The 6,344-nt window shown below is 46.3% G+C and overlaps 1 protein-coding gene across 3 annotated transcripts in view; it reads left to right on the top strand.

Annotated features, from left to right (window-relative positions):
* Positions 1 to 36: 36 nt before the first annotated feature.
* Positions 37 to 6,344, top strand: part of Rffl (ring finger and FYVE like domain containing E3 ubiquitin protein ligase) — an 87,157-nt gene continuing 80,849 nt past the window's right edge. For 2 of the 3 annotated variants that reach the window (XM_045159659.1, XM_045159658.1), the window contains exon 1: positions 45 to 171. The gene's annotated coding sequence lies outside the window, so the exon portion shown is untranslated. Of the gene's footprint in view, positions 172 to 6,344 lie in introns of all 3 variants that reach the window. The other variant, XM_045159660.1, reaches the window with a different exon arrangement.

Raw genomic sequence — 6,344 nt, 5'->3', positions numbered from 1 at the left:
GGTGGGGGGGCGGACTTCCTGGGGCGTCCCGTGAGGATGTCGCGACCGGCCCCGGGCATCCCTCAACGCGGACGAGCCCGCAGCCCCCCAGCCTGAGACGTCCGCGGCCCGGATCCGGCTTCCCTTCCCCTCCTCCCTTCTCAGGTGCGGCCGGGCCGGCGACGGCGGCAGGTGAGGTGGCCGCGGCGCTGGGGTCGGCGGGGCGCGGGGCTGGGAGGAGGGGGGGTGGTCCCACGGGACAATAAGGGGGTGCACCAGGCTGTGTGGTCTGGGGGGCGTAGGCGCCTCCTGTGCGTGGGGTTCGCGGCCTGGAGCTCTCTTCCCTTGCCCCATCGGGATGGGGAAGCCCTTTCCTCCCAGGAACTCATTCCGTAAGGGCACCCCCACGCCTGGATCCCATTGAAAGCGCCCTCAGAAACACTTCACCTCCTGGGGCGCTGACTGAGAACGTGCGTCCTCCACTAGCTACCCCTAAGGCATCTTACAGCCCGGTAGGTCTTGGAGCCTTGTAGGGGTAGGTGGGTCTTTGTAGGGCAGAGGAAACTGAGGCAGGGCTTAGGCGGCCTGCTTGCTCCTTTCAAGGAACTAGGCTCCATTCTCCAGTGGAGGAGTGTCGTGGAGTTTTTGAAAGGAGGAGGAAGATGCAGGAGGGACGTCTGGAGTTTAGAGGTTTGATGGAGAAGTTTAGGGATGCTTTTTTTTTTCTTTCTCCTTTTTAACCCCACTTCTTTCCAGGGCCTGCTGTGTGTGCCTCTTAGAAGTCATCCTGTGTTCACGATGTGTGTATGTGGTCGTCACTGTGTGGCCATGGTCTAGACCCAGAGGGAAGTGGGGCCCCTCTCTCCAGTTGGCTGCCCAGGAGACATTTGAACTGGCATGGGGAAGTCCGAGTAGTCTAGGGAACCCAGAGCTTCTCCTGGCATCTGTCTGCTCAGAGCTTGATTTCAGGCTGGCCAAAAGACAAACAGCAGTGTAATTTCTTCTTTTTGTTGGGCTGTCATTTGTTCTTGGGGATAAGACTGCTTGTGTAATCAAGGAAAAGCAGACCACGTTCCTCTCAAGTCTACCACTAGGGAAAGATTATTGTTAGCTCGGAAATAGAACTTTGCCCACAAATATCACTTTGTACCCTGGTTAAAGGCCAAAGTGACGCCATGAGCAAACATCCCAGGGTGCATGTGACCTTCTAAGAAAGCAGTAAGTTTCTTATGCATGTTTTGGCTGGTGGTTTGGAAGACAGACAGACTTCCCGTCATAACCGTTGCTTCAACTGTTGGAGAGCTTTGTGGTTCTTGGTTGACAGTTCAGTGTACTGAAATGTGGGCAGGGCTGTTTGAGTACCATTTTTTCTAGGAATGGGAGTATTTGGGGGATGTGATCCTGGGCTGTTAGTATAGAGTTCTAGGACTGCAAGCTGGCCATGATATTTCTTTTCTGTTCAGGGGATTTCAGGTTAGATAACTTCTTTGTCCTTTTCTCTGATTGTGTTTTCACCTTCAAGGAAATGGGTGGTGTCAAAGTGTTTCTGAAACTTGATTGCATATTTGCTAATTCTGGATTTGAGAGTACAATTTTAAGTTATGGTGTAGAGGTGTTCTTTTCTTAGCTTTGAGGACATTCGGAGACGGTGGGGGGGGGTAACAACTGTGGATTGATGTGGCGGGGCTAAGTGGCAACTTGATTGTGCCCAGACGTGCATGTAATCAAAGATACACACACTTAAATGTCTATCTAATTACAAAGGCCAGCCCATTAAAACTTCACATATTGATCAGCTGCTATCCTGACTGTTAACATTGGGATCTGGAATTGTAAACCCTCTAAATTAATTGACCAGTAACTGCTAAAATAATAAGAAAAAGATAAAGGTCTTCGAAACTTTTTCTTGGCCAAGCCAGTTGACATAGCTGTATCTAGTAGAACCTAACAGGAATGCCTCTTAAAGAGAGTTTTTGTTTGTTCAAGGTAGGGTCTCACTCTAGCCCAGGCTGACCTGGAACTTACTCTGTTGTCCCAGGCTGGCCTTGAACTCACAGACAGCAGTCCTCCCACCTCACTGAGATTAAAGGCCTGTGCCACTATGCCTGGTGTAAAGGACTTTTAAAAGGCATTTCCGGCCTGGAGAGATGGTTTAGCGGTTAATCGCTTGCCTGTGAAGCCTAAGGATCCCCGGTCGAGGCTCGATTCTTCAGGACCCACGTTAGCCAGATGCATAAGAGGGTACATGCATCTGGAGTTCGTTTGCAGTGGCTGGAAGCCCTAGCATGCCCATTCTTTCTCTGCCTCTTTCTCTGTCACTCTCAAATAAATAAATAAAAATGAACCAAAAAAAAAAAAGGCATTTCCATTGACCAGTGTTTAACAAATAGCAACATTTTTTAAAAAAATGTATTTTTTAGCCCGGTGTGGTGATGCACTCCTTTAATCCCAGCACTCGGGAGGCAGAAGTAGGAGGATCACAGTGAGTTCAAGGCCATCCTGAGACTATAGTGAATTCCAGGTCAGCCTGAGCTAGAGTGAAACCCTACCTCGAAAAACTTAAAAAAAAAAAAAGAAATATATATATATTTATTTATATTTTAATTTTCATCTGGGAGAGAGAAAGAGGCAGAGAGAGAGAGAATGGGTGTGCTAGGGCCTCCAGCCACTGGAAACAAACTCCAAATGCATGTGCCACCTGTGCATCTGGCTTACATGGGTCCTGGGAATTGAACCTGGGTCCTTTGGCTTTGTAGGCCAGTGCTTTAACAGCTAAGCCATCTCTCCAGCACAAGTAGCAATATTTTTTAAAGGTACAATTTCTTTTCTAACTCTGTGCATTGTGATGTTTAATACAGCCACACCTACCATGTCACCTGGTACTTTCCTAACAATGTGGGTTTAATTACACTTTGGTTTTTACTCTATGGTAGAATCTTACTTTTTTTTATCACCCTGAGACTACAGAGTGAATTCCAGGTCAGCCTGGGGTAGAGTGAGACTCTACCTTGGGAAAAAAAAAAAAAAGAATCTTACTTTTTTTTTTAAGGTAGGGTCTTACTTTAGCCCAGGCTGACCTGGAATTCATTCTGCAGTTCCAGGCTGGTCTCAACTCACTGTGATCTTCCTACCTCTGCCTCCCAAGTGCTGCGATTTAAGGCCTGTGCCACCCTGCCTGTCTAGAATCTTTAATGTACTATTGTTGTTTTCTCTTAAATTTTTTTAAAAAATTTATTTGTGCGAGAGAAAAGGAGAATGAATATGGGCATACCAGGGCCTCTAGCCGCTGTAAACAAACTCCATATGGATGGGCCACCATGTGCATTTGGCTTACATGGATACTGGGGAATTAAACCTGGGTCCTTAGGCTTTGTAGGCAAGTGCCTTAACCACTAAGCTATCTCTCCAACCCTTGCTTGTTTGTTTTTAAGGCAGAATCTCACTCTAGCACAGGCTGACATAGAACTCACTCTGTAGCCCAGGCTGGCTTGAATTCACAGGGATACTACTACCTCAATTTCAGGAATTAAAGGTGTGAGCCAACACACCCAGCAACTGCCATTGTAAGGACAGATTAGTGGCAGTGTTGTTTATGTTTGAAGAGGAAAGGCAAAGATTTTATACCTTGGAATCTCATTTCTCCAGTGCATTTAGAGTTTAATGAGAGTAGATGGTTTGGCTCACTATTCATGAAGTGTCAAGGGAGGAGTGGCTTCACTTTGATGGTCGTTTGGCAACGATTTCTCGTTTGGCGATGGCTCCTGGTTATTAGTAGTGCGTGTGGTGCTGGGAATGAAGCCCAGGGCCTTGCACACATTGAACATGTGATCTACCACTGAACTGCAGTCTTATTTCAGCAACAGTATATTTTTTGTTTGTTTGTTTAGCTATAGGCTATTGGTACTTACTTAATGTCTATTGAGGAAAGATTTTAAGTAGTTGTAAGAACAGTTTTTTTTTTTTCATATACAAACACAGACTTCTGTTCTTCAATAGGGAAATGTTCTGGTCATTTTCTTGGTTTATGACTTTATAGTAGTTGTGGAGGCTTAAAATCGAAAGCTAGTTGGGTTCTTTTTGGTGGACTGCCCTGTTACAGCTCACATATAGGCCATCTCAAGTAGACAGTAATTGGCCTTGTGTTGATTATAGCCCTTAGCTCTCTCTGTTCCCAGACTTAACAGTTGCCATGGACTGGACAGTGGTTACATATAATCCTATTAGCCCATCTTAATTTAACCCTGGTGTTAATTTAAATCCACTATCCTTTCTCTCCATTAAGACTGTCACAAAGTTCCTCTTTCATTTGTTTTATTCAGGCCGAATATTCCACATTTTTAATGCACTCGAACCTGTTTACATCTGTGTGGAGCTAAGCAGTTGGTTAAGAGTCCTGCATGTTTTTAAACATTTTCCTTTTGCAAAGCAAGCATAAAATCTGTGTTTCTTCTGGGAGAAAACCAGCTTCTTGAATCTGATAGTAAAACAAAAGCTGGTTTTTCCAGCTTTCATCCAATAGAAAATCTTCCTTAACCTCTTCTTACTTTCTGGTTTTGCCAGTGCAGTGACTAGTCACTTGTGTAAATGTTGACCGAGTGGCATGGGGAGATGCTCAAGGCTCCTGAGTCATCAAAGGACCGTCACATTGTGTTCATGTAGGTTTTCTAGCTTGTTTTATTGCAAGGAGTTCCCAAAAGCCAGCCTCCCTTTGAAAGATTCTATATCTGGCCATTTGTAACTCACCAGGCCTTCTTCAGGAAGGAAACACTGATTTCCCAGCCCCACCTCCTGGAGATTTTGATTCAGTGGATGATGACCTACATTTTAAAGTCACCCTTGCACTTCATCTCCAGCGAGCATCTCAGCTACCTAGTTTTGGAGCCGATGCTCTGTTGCACTGATGGATACACATGGCTGGATTTCATTGTGTATGATGCATGTATTCACACGTGAATGTGGGTGCCCATGTACCACAGCACGCGCATGGAGGTCCGAGCACAGCCACCAGTGTCTGTCCTCACCTCCCACCTTGTTGGAGGCAGGGTCTCCTGTTTTCCTCTGCATTGGCCATGCTAGCAGGCCCGTGAGCTTGGAATTCTCCCCGTCCACTTCCCCTCCCGCTGTCGGCACACTGGGATTTCAGACGCACTATTGGATTGGCTTTATGTGAGTTCTGGAGATCCAAACTTGGGTTGTCTGGCTTGTGCCATAAGTGCTTTACCACTGAGCCGTTTTCCCTGTCTCATTGATATGAATGTATATATGTACGATAAATATGTATGTATGTACTTTATTGTCTGTACAGTCAAGCTCTACAGAGCTTTGAAAATTGAGGTTCACTTACTTTATATGTTTATTTAGTGTGTGTGTGCTGTGCATGTGCATACATGTGTATGCACCCTTAGAGCACTCAGATGTGGTTGGAGACAGGAGGGGGAGGAGGAGGGGCTCTCCAGCTGTGGCCGAAACACAACGTTGAGTTTCTCGGTCCATCGTTCTTCCACCTTTTTTTTTTTTGTTGTTGTTGTTTTGGTTTTTTGAGGTAGTGTCTCACTCTAGCCCAGGATGACCTGGAATTCACTATGTAGTCTCAGGGTGGCTTTGAACTCATGGAAATCCTCCTACCTCTGCCTACTGAGTGCTGGGATTAAAGGTGTGCGCCACCATGCCTGGCTCCTTTTTTTTTTTTTTTTTTTTTTTGTGAGGTAGGGTCTCATTTTAGCTCAGGCTGACCTGGAATCCACTCTGTAGTTCCAGGCTGGCCTTGAACAACTCATGGTAATCCTCCTACTTTTGCCTCCCAAGTGCTGGGATTAAAGGCGTGTGCCTCCATGCCCAGCTCTTCCACCTGTTTTTACTTGAGCCCAAGTCTACTGACACTGGAGCTGGCTGTTTTTCATGAGCCTGACAATTCCCTGGTCTATGCTCCCCTGTGGGGCTGGGGTTACAGGTGCGCGGAGCCATGCCCAGCTGTTCACATGAGGCCCGGAGATCCGAACTTCTGTGGATTCTGCCCACTCAGGTCCTCCTCATGCTTACACAGGAAGCACACTTAACTGCTAGACCATCTCTCTACCCTTTTTAAAAAATGTATTATATATACTTTTGGTTTTTGAGGTAGAGTTTCACTCTAGCCTAGGCTGACCGAGGACTCTGTAGTCCCCACCTGCCCTTAAACTCACAGCAATCCTCCTACCTCTGGATTAAAGGCATGTGCCACCATGCTTGGCTTCTTTTAAAATTGAAAAAAAAAAAAAATTGGAGACAGGGCTTTGCTATATAGCCCTGGCTGGTTTGGAATTCACCATGTAGATCGACCTGGCCTCAAACTTGCCATGATCCTCCTGCCTCCTCCTGCTCCCTAG

Source organism: Jaculus jaculus, chromosome 9, assembly GCF_020740685.1.
Source record: "Jaculus jaculus isolate mJacJac1 chromosome 9, mJacJac1.mat.Y.cur, whole genome shotgun sequence".
Lineage (NCBI taxonomy): Eukaryota > Metazoa > Chordata > Mammalia > Rodentia > Dipodidae > Jaculus > Jaculus jaculus.
This window is presented reverse-complemented; position numbering and strand designations above follow the sequence as displayed.